General features: G+C 45.2%; 1 long non-coding RNA gene across 1 annotated transcript in view; it reads left to right on the top strand.

Annotated features, from left to right (window-relative positions):
* LOC116787686 overlaps positions 1-14,043 on the top strand; it is a 55,932-nt gene that overhangs the window by 36,142 nt on the left and 5,747 nt on the right. Inside the window, exon 3 of the long non-coding RNA XR_004357389.1 lies at positions 13,565-13,677. This is a non-coding gene — a long non-coding RNA (uncharacterized LOC116787686). The remainder of the gene's footprint in view (positions 1-13,564; positions 13,678-14,043) is intronic.

Here is a 14,043-nt window from a genome sequence, read left to right on the forward strand (position 1 = left end):
GGAAGTGTCCAAGGCCAGGTTGGATGGAGCTCTGAGCAACCTGGGCTAGTGGAAGGTGTCCCTGCCCATGGCAGGGGGTTGGAACAAGATGATCTTTAAAGTCCCTTTTGAATGAAGGTCTCTGACAGAAGGAAGGATTCTGTTGGGCATAGCTACCATTCAAAGTGCCCTTTACCTCTTTAGTCTCCTGGGCACCTACTGACTATCAATCACCCCTGTATGAGTCTTGAAAGAGGCTGTGGCCCCTGCCTTACTAGCAGCAGCTCTTTAGTTCATCCTCTGTATTTTTTTTCCCATTTTTCCTGATTGAGAGTTAGTTTTTAACTTCTTCAGGGTCTTTGTTCCAGGAAGGGTGGTCAGGCTCTCCACAGACAGCAAGACCATGATGATTTTTATTGTCAGCAGAAATAAAAATAACAATCAATTATAGTTATCTCCCATTTGCTGTCTCAGAAAGAATCTGGGAGCTACTGGATGAGGCATAGAAATATCAGGCAAAGCTGAACTTGTAGGCATGGACTGCATGAAAATCAGCCTGTTCTATACAGGGATAGCTTTGCCTAGTCTATGAAATATTATTGAAACAAAATTGGAACAACCCAGTTAGGTCATGCAATGAGACGTGTGATTTATGAGGATAAAACCAACTCAACATCATCTTAATGACATCCTATTAAATACACATTACTAAATTTGATATGTCCAGGAGCACACAGCCTGAGAGATAGTGTTCCCATCTTATTCAGTAGTTTCTGCTGATTTTCAAACATATTGCATAGCCAGAGAAAAAGAGTAGAACCACTGTTTTAGAAGTTTACTCTTCTACCTACAGGTAATCTTAAACAATCACAGTTAATATAGTGCCATCTCCTTGGACCAAAACCAAAGCCAGGCACAAGCATAGAGGTGCTTGGACTTGTCCTGCCATAGCAAGGAAGGGAAATGGTGTAAGACTTCCTGTCCTTCATCTACCTAAGTTTCTGTGAGATGACCTTTCCAATGCTAATTAGGCTGAGTCAGAGTATAAGGAGTGACATGAATAATTCTTCAGCATGAAAAAGCAATAAACATACATATACAGTTCTGAAAGCTTAAATTGCTTTCCCTTATCCCAAGAATGTCTGTCCCCCAAGGTAAATGCCACCAAACAATGTTGGATTTCTGTCAAAGTGGCAGCTGAAGGCCATTCTGTGAGAATGACTACTGGTGGTTCAGCATCTGACAGCTTGGCAAGTTTATTTCTTCAGGATTCAGGCAGCAGTTCAAGTTGGCCTCTCTCAGCAGAGCTCATTCCAGGGACTGAGGGGTGGAAAATCCCTTGTATATTAACTACCTTTGACACCACAAACTTCTCTCTCCTGTTGAAAATGGGAAGGTTTCCTGTACCTCAATTTCTGCATATGAGGAGATAATTCTTTCTTGTGTCTACGAGGTTTAGCCCCAAAGATCACAGAGTTCACAGAATCACAGAATGGTTTGAGTTGGAAGAGACCTTCAGCATCCTCTTGTTCCAATCCCCTGCCATGGGCAGGGACACCTTCCATTAGAAATTCTCCCATGCTGTTTTCATGGGAATCACATGAGGAGATGGCATAGATATTTTGCTTATAATTGTAGCTTAAATTTCCATTTCCATCCGTCTGATGAACAATAGCAGCAAGAGGAATGAGCAAGTGGTTTATTGGTATTGGAACTTGCTCCTCTGTGTTTGTGACCATGCGAAATCCGTGGCTTGTGCAGCACTGTACATCCAAGCAGAGTGATGCCGGGTGGTACTCCAAGTGAAACCAGGAGTACAGGGAAATTTGGGAGGATCATCACAGCATCCTAGAAAGCACCCCTGAGCCTGCAAAGAGGACCTGATCCATTACATAGTCAACTGAAGTTTCTAGGAATGATATAATCATGTGGAGGGAGACCAGGCTTAAATTACCAAGTCAATAGGCATCATTTGGAGGAACACAGCTGAGGTGTAAACAGATAGCAGCCCCAGGGTGAACCAGAGTTCATCAGCATTACAGGGCATTGCGTGTGGCATCAGTTGGGTTTTATGCAGAGCAGTTGGATGGATGGGCAGCCAGAAAGCCCCTGTAGAAGTGGAGTAGTCAGAAGGTTATGTGTTGGTGTGTAAAGCAGGGCAATAGGCTATTAGTCTCTGGGTCAAACTGTCAGACTGAGTCGCCGGGCTGGGTCCTGGAGAGATGTACAGGGAAAGGGAACACTGCTTCCTACAACAGAACTTCTGTGGCTTCTGCTGAGGCTCAGAAGCCACACCAGTGGTGCTCCACCAGGAGGAAGAGGTGCCTTGGTAGTGATGGGATTAGTGTGATGCCACTGGGGGAGATAAGCAGATCATATAAACACTGTCAGTAGCAGCAGACCTCCATCCACCTTCCGTTCATCCTCAGCATGTTCTCCCCTCATCCACTGCTCCTGGTTGTGCATGGAGAGTCAAACAGCTTGGTCTGTGCCCCCATGACTGTTGGGGGGGAGGCAGTTTGTCTCTCATTATACTCTGCTGTTTGGAAACATGAAGCTTGGAGACGGGAACTGAATTAAAACACAGTGTTTTGGGGTCATGTTCTCTGGTGGCACAAATCAGCACAGCCTCAATTAATTCAATTAGCAATGCTGACCCCTGAGTTATAAATATTGGTAAGTCTGCTGCTGTGAGCACTGTGGCAGCATGCAGGAGATTTAAAAGGAGCAATTTCCCCCCTCATCACCCGAGTTTTTCATAGACAGAATTCAAAGAAATGGTAAAAAAAGTTGTCAGTCTTTGGGTCAAAGTTCTGGAACCAAATATCAGTTGCACTGAACATTCCTGTTGTCCTGTATCCTAAAGCAACCCTCACTGAATGTACTAGACTGTCATGTTCAAAGGACTCTTCACATTAAAAATCCCCTTGAATTGGATTAACAAATGACAAATAAGCCGCTCCAAATCCTCATGGGAATCCTAAAGGATGTACCAGTGTGGAGACATACAAGGTCTTTCATTTCTTCTTAGAGGAAATCCTGTCACCTCCTGTGCATGGAGAATTGCAACAGAAGGGTCCATATGGATTCACAAAAGGAATGTATCCTGTGCATCCTCTACGAATGCACTGAAGTGCCAGAAGGTTTTTGTGTCCAGTCTTTTGAATTTTTTTTTTTTTCTGGAAGGGATGACTTAATTTTAGTTTACAAGTGCAGCAGGTCTCTTTCCAGACAGTGATAGTCAGAAACGCAGAAGCCTGGATGTCATTTACAGTCATTTCCCACAAGAAATTGAAGGCCATCACAATCAGGGTCAAAAACTGAAGTAAAAGCAGCTTTCACAGTAATAACCAGTCTTTCATTTCTAGCTCACTAAAGTAGCTTCAGGTAAGTCCTATTTATAATAGAAAAAAGTTCCAAATCAACTTAGCCAAGTGGCAGAAATTCCAGATTGGCAAAAGGTTTGAAAGGAAAGAAAGTAGTCATTTTTATGCCACTTTCTCCTCAAATATGCCCATAGAAAACAGAAAGGAAAGATAAGAAACGACTGGTCTTCATTCTGCCTTTGCTCAGAGATTCCTGCATTTAATAGTTGACCATAACACCAAATATCGACATGAATGATGGCACAACAGCAGCTATAGTTTAGATATCCAAGTCTATATTTTAGGAGAAAGGCACCTGAGAGCCTTTATCCTTCATTTTCCTTGTTCTCTGCCTCAGCAATAGCAGAAAACACAGCATATTCTCCTGCCTTATGTAATTTTTCACCTGATAATTTGGAAACGTTCCTTTACCAAGAGGGTGGTGAAACACTGGAACAAGCTTTCAAGAGAGGTGGTTAATGCCTGAGCCTGACAGTGTTTAAGAGGCATTTGGACAACGCCCTTAACAACACACCTTAACTCTTGGCCAAGCCCTGAAGTGGCCAGGCAAGTTGACTGAATGATCATTGTAGGTCCCTCCCAACTGCAATTTCTATTCTAGTTTTGCTGTCATTGTCTCCTGTGCAAATGGAGGGGAAAAGGGAATGAGAGTCCCAAAGGGCACAGCTGTTCCCTGAGACTGTGGGCAGCAGATTTGAAGGGAAGCAGATGTCAGAGCAGTCCACACATGCCAAGATGTTTGGGAAATGCAGCTCAGGAGTGAAAGGCATTAATGGCACTGCAGAGGCTGCTTACCCAGCACCTGCCTGCTTTGAACCTGGCTTGAATAAAATACAGCCCATGGCTGCTCATGAGTTCTAAATCTAGGCTGTAGTTTTGAAAGCCATGTAGGAACTTGGTTTTCCTCCCCCTTTCCTCTTCCCCTGCCGTCGAGCCTTTTGCCTCAGTGACTTTGCTGTGTGGGCCGGTAGCGGGATGCTGGGAGCAGGATGCTCAATCCCTGCTACCCACTCTGCTCCCAGATGGGAACAGGAAGGGTGCCATTCTGGTGGGAGTTCCGTCACTTCCCTCTGAAGGCTTCCACTTCCAGAAAAGACAGAAGTTGTGTTTGCACTCAGGGAATCTCTGCACCTGTTCTGTTTAATAGCTTTACCCCTTCTGAGTGCCTGTGCTGGACAGAAAGCTGGTAGTAGCAGGACCTCCATCAGCTTAAGAATTGTTCCTTAATTATGTCCATAAGATAAGAAATAGAAATGAGGGGGGGAAATAAAACTTGCCATTATTTCCACTGTACATATGTTTTACTGCATGGACTTCAGCAGGTCCGGGGAGGGGATCCTGCCCCTCTGCCCCGCTCTGGGGACACCCCCCCTGCAGTGCTACCTCCAGCTCTGGGGGCCCAGCACAGCAAGGACATGGAGCTGTGGGAGCGAGTCCAGAGGAGGGACACCAAGGTGATCAGAGGGATGGAGCAGCTCAGCTGTGAGGGAAGGCTGAGAGAGTTGGGATTGTTCAGCCTGGAGAAGAGAAGCTTTGGGGTGACTGAATTGTGGCCTTCCTGTACATGAAGGGAGCCCACAAGGTAGAAGGAGAGAGACTATTTTCAAGGGCCTAGAGTGACAGGACAAGGGGCAATGGCTTCAAACTGACAGACAGAAGGTTTAGATTGGATATTAGGAAGAAATTCTTCCCTGGGAGGGTGGTGAGGCCCTGGCACAGGTTGCCCAGAGAAACTGTGGCTGCCCCATCCCTGGAAGTGTCCAAGGTCAGGTTGGATGGGGCTCTGAGCAACCTGGAATAATGGAAGGTGTCCCTGCCCATGGAAGGGGATTGGAATGAGATGATCTTTAATGTCCCTTCCAATCCAAACCATTCTGTGATTCTGTGACTCCTGTTATTAAATAACTGTGTAGGTATGCAGTAAGAGTGAGTGTATTTGCATGTGTGCCTGTTTTTCTCACCAATCCCAACATGTTTCTCTTCTCAGGCAGGTGAATGATCATACACTGCAATAAAATCATCATCATCACGGCAAAACATGCATTGTTTCAGCACTAGTAAGGGTTCATGATGCTCCTGGAAGACTCGATGCTTTGCATAACCACAAATTGATGTGACCAGTTCTTTTCATATAGAGGCAGAGGTTGCTCATGTTTTCGCTGCAGCAGCAGCTGTGCTGTCTGGTTTTTTTTTTTCTGATAATTCCCTATCCTGGGATTATAAGCACCCTCTCCTACCATGATTTAATTGCCTTACATCTAGTAAATAAACCCCCTGCTGCAACTTCATAGAATCACAGAATGGCTTGGATTGAAAGGGACCTTAAAGATCATCTCGTTCCAACCCCCCTGCCATGAGCAGGGACACCTTCCACTAGCCCAGGTTGCCCAGAACCCCATTCAGTCTTGAAAACTTCTGAATAATCAGCATAGATTAAGCTGAATATTTTGGCTCAGGTTTTGTGAAACTGAAGTACCTCCACGGCTCTGCTGGAATAATTCCATTTTGCAAAGTCTGAAATACTTTATTTGTATTTGGATCTTTGCTAATGTGTTGAACACTTTAAAATGAAACTAATTTTAAATAAAATTTGAAACTCACAGTCATCTTAAAATTAGGGAAACAACATGTTCAACTTTTTCACTTGGACAAATACTGTTTTAACAATTACAAACAATTTGGAGGATTTTTCACATGAGATTACCAGAGCCAACTCTTTACTTTTTAGATTGGTGTTTCAGTGTATTGTGGTTTCTTTCAAAACAGATGTTTTAGTCAAAACATACCCCACTGTATCAGTTTGAGAGCCTGTGGAAAGGTTTGCACAGTCAGGTGTTGGTTAGGGTTAGTGCTAAATGGGCACTGGTGAGACATGAGTTAGCTTGGATCCAAACCCGCGAGTTAGTCAAGGTCCAGGCTCCACAGGAGAACCTGATGAGATACAGATATCTACATCAGTCCTTCTAGAAGGACACTTCTGGCCTAGATGTATAACTCTGAGTGGGTTAGTGACTCCTTGTCCCTCTGTTGCCTCTGTGAAAAGCAGCTACAAAGGGCAGCTCAGATGTCCTCTGAGGACACAAAGCTGGGAAGAGTGGCTGATACAACAGAGGGCTGTGCAGCCCTTCAGCAGGATTTTGACAGGATGGAGAGATGGGCAGAGAAGAACTCTCTGAAACTCAACAAAGGCAAATACAGGGTCTGCAGCTGGGGAGGAATAACCCCAGGCACCAGCACAGGCTGGGGATGACCTGCTGGGAAGCAGCTCTGCGGGGAAGGACCTGGGGGTCCTGGTGGACAACAAGCTGTCCCTGAGCCACCAGTGTGTCCTGGGGCCAAGAAGGCCAACGGGATCCCGGGGGGCATTGGAAAGAGCATTGCTAACAGATCAAGGGGGGTGATCTTGCCCCTCTGCCCCCTGGTGAGGAACATCTGGAGTGCTGTGTCCAGTCCTGGGCTCCTCAGGACAGGAGGGACATGGAGCTCCTGGAGTGGGTCCAGTGGAGGCTGCAGAGATGGTGAAAGGACTGGAGCATCTCCCTGAGGAGGAAAGGCTGAGGGAGCTGGGGCTGTTCAGCCTCCAGAGGAGACACTGAGAGGGGACCTCATCCATGTGTGTCAGTGTCTGCAGGGAGGGGACAGAGGATGGACCAGGCTCTGCTCGGGGGTGCCCAGAAATGGCACAAGAGGCCACGGGCAGGAACTGATGCCCAGGAAGTTCCACCTGGACATGAGGAAGAACTTCTTTGCTGTGCAGTGACCAAGCACTGAACAGATTGCCCAGAGAGAGAGTGGAGTCTCCCTCACTGGGGATATTCCAGAGCTGTCTGGACACAATCCTGTGCCGTGTGCTCTGGGATGACCCTGCTGGAGCCAGAAAGGTGGCAGCAGATGACCCACTGTGGTCCCTTCCAATGTGACCCATTCTGTGATTCTGTGATCTGGTTTTCCACCAGAAGTGTCTGCCTCCCTCTGATGACCCCTCAAATTGCTTGGTTTGAACCAACTGCAAATTTAAACACTTTACAGAGGTGGCAAAAATTCATTTCAACAAATAAGGGCTCAAATTCCCAAAAAGCAACTCTCTTTGGCCAGTTGCAGGTATTTTCTTCAGCTGTGTTAAGATCCTAATTTAGAAGTAATTTGTAAAATTGATATTAAAGACTTGGCCTCTTGTATAGAGACTGTGGAATGAGGGGATGTGTCCAGTGAGACAGTATGAACACCTTCCCTCCCAAAGAAGGTGGAACAGAATCAGAGAAGGTGACACTTGTACATCCTTCAGTGGTGGTTTGAACTTGTCTGAAGGATATTGGTGTGAATATCCATCTTGTGTAAGAAGGCAAGGGCCTTCCAGAAGTGCTGAAGCAAATAGATGGGGTCTGATCCCTGGTCCTGGTTTCTGGGTTGTTATCACCTCCCTCTCATCTGATGGCTCCCCACGGTTTTTTTTAGGGAAAAGAACAATTTGTAGTGCAGTCACACTGAGGTGTTCTGCCTCCATTGCCAGAAGGCTTGTTTTTGCTTTTTATTAATTACAGGAGTTGAGTGACTCTTCAAATGTAATAGTGTGGCACCAGTGCCCTGTGAAACATATGGACCCAGGAGAAAGGTCTGACCTGAGCCTCAGCTGGTGTCCCCTGACGTCAGACCAACTACACCTGCTTAGAGCAGCTGAGGGAGCTTGTCTCATGTGTGCAAAGCTAAGCTGTTTGCCTAAAGGGCAGCCTCAGCTAGGCTGAAGGACTTGCTTTAGGATGAGATGGATGATTCTGTACTTCCCATGTAGTTTTTGCAATGTTTGCATCAGCTTACTGATGTAGTCTTGAGAAAGGGAAAAGCCAAGCCTTCCCTGGTGACTCCAGGAGTGCATGTGCTCTTTAACAACCCTAGAAAGGGAATGCTGGCTTCCCACGGTGAGAATTTCCTGGAGGTAGTATCTGATCAACTTCTCAGGGTCACTGAGTCTTCTGACTCTTCTGCATTGTCAGAACGAGCAAAAAGACAAGTGTCCCAGGGACACTGAGGCTCAGATGGTCTCTGTTCCCTCGAGTTACAACACCAAACCTACAGCTGCGGAAAGGCAGCATAATTCTGCTTTGCTGCCTTCTCCTGTTTGAAGCTTCCAGCCCTGAGGATTTGTTTATCAACTCCTCAGCATGCCATGTTTCAAAATGAAAATTCAGTGTGTTACGATGCTAACGAGAATGACGTTTTAATTTTAGAAGACACCTCCTTTCAGTGTGTGGGAAGGTGGGTTTTGCTGTGCACTGAAGTGCACAATAAGGCTGTTATCGAACACTCCCATGCTGGTGTGAATGAGAAGCAGCACAGCTTTAAAATCAGCAAAACTGCACTCAGTTTAAACCAGTCTGCTTTCAAAGTCTTTACCAGGGGCATTTTGCATTTGCTGTCTCAAGTGACAAAGTGAGTCCCGAGGGTCATATTTTCTCTGGAGCCACATCAGTTTGTATCTGTTGAGCCCCTGATTTGGAATGTTTGTTCCACCAAGTGTGTCAGATTTGCTGCCCTGCTCTGCAGTAAATGCCTAAAGACACGTGCGGTGCCTGGAGCAATGAGTAATAACGGGACTTGGGGACACCAGTGACCAAGTGACAAAGATCACTTTCTGGGGAAAGAAGGACTTTTTGGATCACCTCTACAGGGAGGGAGAGAAAGAGGAAGGGAGGGAAGAACAGCGCCTGAAGCTCCTCCTTAGAGGAGCTGTGCAAGAGTTAGTGCAGAGGAGGATGAGTCACCTTCAGGCTTTGGCTTGGGTGGCAAGGGAAGCGCTCCCACCTCCAAAACGCCTCCTCCTTCTGCTTTGTCACTGCCTCTCTGCGCTCAGGCTCTGCAGTGACCCTGGATTCTCTGTTCAGAGAGGGACAGTGGCAGTGCCACCCGTGTGGGAAGAGCAGAGCAGGAAAGCACAGCCCCTGCAGTGGGCATCTCACAGTCCCTCCTTTCCCCTGTGCCACCAGTGGCTGTCAGAGGACTGGCCATGGGGCTGTGTGTAACTTTGACTCTCTCATGTTTTATGCATAGTTACACCCACTGCCCTGGGGGAGGAAGCGCCAGCAAATCAAAGCTTCTCCATTTCTTTACACTAGACTTTACTTGCTTATGATCCATAGAGAGAGATTACCTCACAGAGACCTCAGACCCGTGTATTTGCAGCACTGCCATCGATACACCGGACTGAGGGCAGGAAAAGGGACATTTCTCTTGCCTAATTGGAACTAGGATACTTAGGCACAGAGTCTCAGTTAATTGTCTAGGCTCTATCTTTTGTGAGTGCAAATCCTAGGCACTGCTAACTGGTGATTCATGGTAGATCTGACAGGCACAGTGACTCACCCCCTAATAATGCTGGTTTGTCTCCGCTGGTTGAGGGTTTGCTGAAACACATCGAACTTTCAGGTGGGTAAACTTAGGTGAGATGAATCTTATCCCAGGAAGCAATTTCTGCTGCCATCCCTTACCTTCCTCTGCAGACACCTCCAGTGCAAGGTGTGCAGTGACTTGTGGAGAAATGTGCTCTTCAGTGTGAAGCAGCAGCTCTGAAAGGAATGTTGTGAAAGGTCAGTGGCTCTGCCCAGGTACCCATGGCCACCATGTAAGAGTAACTGTCAGAGCTGGAGTGGCAGCCTGAGGGATGTCAGGAGTAGAAAACCACCAGTCTGAGTGCCCAGTTTGTTTCTACCCATGGAGATTCAGTTACAGACTGAGATCTCAGTGGTTTCTCTGAAATCCACACCAAAGTTTTATTTATACATGAAGAAAATTTGCCAAATGGATGGCCAAATCAACACGATGAAAAACCCACACCAAAACAACCCCCCAACATTATAAACAGCACTATTGTTTTGGAAATACCCATCTCTTATGACTACTTCAGGATAAAAAATTATTTCTCTGATAGCATTAAGTACAGCCTTCATGCATAGACTTTTTTCAGACTACCAACACCAGGGAAGGTGTGAGATGTGCTGTAGCTTCAAATCAAATGCACAAACATGCTAGATGTGAATATTTATTCTTAAATTTCTGTTTATTCCTAACCTGAAACTAGCTGTCTGGATGTTTGTTCAGCAGATCCCAACCTAAGCACTATTATACAAGGGATCAGAGTTTTAAAGAGGGCTGAGGAAAGTTGCTCACTTGCTTAGATGGTTTATGATTTGGCTGCTAAGAGTTTTCTCTTATTAAACTGCCGAGCAGTTGCTTATTTGAACTTGTTCTGCCATTGGCAGAAAGTTGTCTTCAGAAGTTGAAATTAAATATGTAGAAACTTCTTTAAAATCATTCTGTAGATTTGTACTCTTGGTACTGTTGTGTATTTTTCCAAATGTGCAGCACGTTACAGGCCTCTAGTGGTAGAAATGAAAAAATCTACATTAAGATCCATCCTAAATGCAGCAGTTCCTGATGATACTTAATTCCAGACTTAATACATTGCATAATGCTTCCTGTTTACAGATTTGGCCTGCTAGTTTGCTCACCTGAGGGAAATGGAAATTCTGCAGAGGTCAGAGATACCAGTGACAATGAGAAAGTAAACTAGGTTAAAAAAAGAGAGAAAAGTACCCGGCGAATAGTCCTACTCTTGCTCAGTTAATGTCTCTTTGTAGTAGCCAAAAGAGGTAGAATGGTGTGAGTCTGGCAGGTAACAACCAAGACACACCATATCTGCCTTACCACCACTTTTTCTACAGGTCTATGTGTGCCTGGACCCTGTCAGTGCATCTCAAAGCCTGGTTGGTACCACCTCCCTGGCAAATTCCCAGGTGTTAGCTGTCCAGCAGCATTCTCCTTTCAGTCCTTGTAAAAGAGCATCTGCCAGGCTGATCTCATAGCATTTAACATTTTATTTGCTCAGCACGAATTTATTTATCTTATGCAAAGTACAAGACAGTGACTGTGCAATTCCCGAGGGTGGTTTGGTTTTGGTTTTCTTTTTTTTTTAAATTACAGTTTTTCACTAATATTAATAATAATACTTTCAAACAAAGCTTCATTTCTGAGATAAATATGATATGAATTTATACCTCCCAAGGCTGGATTTCTGTAACATGCCCACTGCCTTCTTTCTTCTCAAGCTTGAGTTCAAAAGGAGCTGAGAACCGCAGGTAAAGAACAGAAAGAGAGATGATCTGGAGGATGTAAGGTAGTGATTCCTGTGTTTTGGGTAGTATTAAACAGAAGGTAATCTTGAAACTTACAGAGGATTGGAGATGTGGGGGAAAATTACATCAACTGGGCAGAATAGAGCTGGGAATACCTGCATATTCTAAACAGTAATGGTTACAAGGTCAGGGGTTGTTATATAGTGTCTCCAAGGAGTACCATATGTAAAAAAAAATAAATGAGAAGTGTCAGAAGTGATCAAAAACTATAAAGATAAATTATTTCACTCTTTTTTCCACTTTGGTGTTCTTTATTGGACAATGAGTTCATCACCGGGCACTGCATTGTAGTGGAGAGGTAACCAAATTTGAGAGGATTCAGAAGAGATCAGCTGAAAGGCTACATATCTGGGGAGTAAAGAGCTGTGGAGGAAAGCTTAAGGCTATTCTGGAAGACAGGTGCCTGAGGGGATGTGTAAGTAGAATTTACGTCAAAATCCCTGTGTGACCACAGGCTATGGAAGAAGTGGTGGCAGAAGAGGGTAAAATTCTGTTGAGGGAGGCATTCAAGTCAGAACATCATATTTGGAAGGGAATGCATTGCTATTAGAGGCATCACCTTGGGCTTAAATGCCTTTAAGTCTTCTTGGAAAAAAGATCTTGGATCTTCTTAGGTCTATGGAAAGGACCTGGTCTAGTGGAAGGTGTCCCTGCCCACAGTAGGGGGCTTGGAACTGGGTGATCTTTAAGGTCCCTTCCAAACCAAGCCATTCTATGATTCTACGATTTATCTCTGCTTATCAGACAGGAGAGGAAGTATCTGCACTGTTGAAAACTGTCAGGTAGAGTAAAAAAGGAACTTGCTCATCCTCTCATACACTCGTGGATTGCTTTCTTTTGGCTTTCCTTGTTACACTTCTCAATATTGCCCAGGGGATGTGTGAGTTGTATCATTTTGGTACAAACAGCACCAACATTTCTCAAACATTCCTTCTCATGATCCACAGTGAAATTCTAGTGATCTCCAGCCACAAGCTTGGAAAACATCACTCTTTGTGGTACCTGTACTCACACACCTGTTTGGAGCTATATTTGAAGACAAATTCAATGTCTTCAGTTGCTGTCCAATGAGATGAAAACCCGTCCCCTAATGGAAATCACATACAGTTAATGAAATTCTGTGGGAAAAGGGAAAACTTCTACCATACTATTAAGTAGTACCTGGTTATGACAAAAAAAACCTTAATTTATCCCAGTAGTCCAATTGCAGAGCATCCTAAGGGAGCCCTCATAACTGTCTACAACTTCCTCATGAGGGGAAAAGGAGGAGCAGGCACTGATCTCTTCTCTGTGGTGACCAGTGACAGGACCTGAGGGAATGGCTGGAGCCGTGTCAGGGCAGGGTTAGGTTGGATACTGGGAAAAGGTTCTTCCCTCAGAGGGTAGTTGGGCACTGAACAGGCTCCCTAGGGCAGTGCTCAGGGTCCCAAACCAGACAGAGCTCAAGGAGTGTTTGGACACTCTCAGGCACATGGTGGAGTTCTTGGAGTGTCCTGTGCGGGGCCAGGAGTTGGACTTGATGATCCTCGTGGGTCCCTTCACACTCAGGATACTCTATATTGCTAAGTCAACTCATGCCAACTTTTTGAACAGATTGTTTTTTCAGTAGACACAGCTGTTAATGTTCCCAAGTGCAAAATAAGAGTCTGAGATGCCTGGGATGTGAGTAAAGACTCATGGCTACATGGCAAAAAAATGTTCAGTTAATAAAATAACCAGCATCAGTCCCTAGTCCACAACTGAGCCCTGGCATCCATGGCTGACTTGCAGATGGCTCAGAGGGAATGAAGGTTTGCCTGAGATCTACACAATATCTCTGATAATACATTAAACTGATGTATAAGGGACCTGACAGAAGTGATTCTCTGACAATGCTGAGGGGTGGGTTATTCTATAAATTTGGACCACAACTGGTCTATCCCCTGTGTGACAGATCAGTGCTTTTCACGGGGATAGAAGGGATAGAAACCTTCTTGCCACGTGCTGCTGAGTGAACTCAGGCTGTCTCACCAGCTTCCCAGGATATGACTGCAAGCACTCAGATGTGACATTCGGCCCTTCTCTCATCACCTTTGACTGTGGTAGCTGGTTTTTTTGACTGGGATGTTACTCCTGGGGCTGGGCAGGTGAGGCTGTGAAATCCCAAACTGAACACATTTAAAAGCAGGGTGGAAGAGACCTTCTGATGAATTATGTTGAGGGCTATTCTGGCACTGCACAAACCAACCTGATGACTACTTGTGCTGGCACTTACTAGAGTCCTAAATGCATATCTTTGGATATGCTTTTGCAAGGAGCAGCAGGAAACCTTTAAATGTGTGCTTCTGCCTTACCTACTTAGTATAGAGATGGAACTACCTACCTGAGGCTCAGCATATTATTCTCATTTGAGTTCACAATCTCTTCAGTCTTAGGGAAACCCATGAGCCAAGTGGACATTTTTTTGCAAAAGAAGGACCTTTTTCTTCTGTCTGCTTTCTTTATGTCATTAG

This window comes from Chiroxiphia lanceolata, chromosome 5 (genome assembly GCF_009829145.1).
Source record: "Chiroxiphia lanceolata isolate bChiLan1 chromosome 5, bChiLan1.pri, whole genome shotgun sequence".
NCBI lineage: Eukaryota > Metazoa > Chordata > Aves > Passeriformes > Pipridae > Chiroxiphia > Chiroxiphia lanceolata.